Raw genomic sequence first — 266 nt, forward strand, 5'->3', positions numbered from 1 at the left:
CACCACACCACGCCCAACCCAGTGAGCAGCCGATGCCCAGCTGAACTCCTCATGGGAAGGAGACCGCGAACCCTGCTAGACCGCCTGCACCCTGATCGAGCTCCAGAATTGCAGAACACGCCGGAGCTGCGGGAAGCGCCTCGAAGGTTTTTCCCTGAAGACCCGGTCTTCGCAAAGAACTTTTGAAGGGGGCCAGAGTGGCTACCGGGCCGCATCATTCGCCCCATCGGAGCAGTGATGTACGAGTTGTCTACCGAGTGCGGCCT

This window comes from Gekko japonicus, unplaced genomic scaffold (assembly GCF_001447785.1).
Source record: "Gekko japonicus isolate JY-2015 unplaced genomic scaffold, Gekko_japonicus_V1.1 scaffold2561, whole genome shotgun sequence".
NCBI classification, from domain to species: Eukaryota; Metazoa; Chordata; class Lepidosauria; order Squamata; family Gekkonidae; genus Gekko; species Gekko japonicus.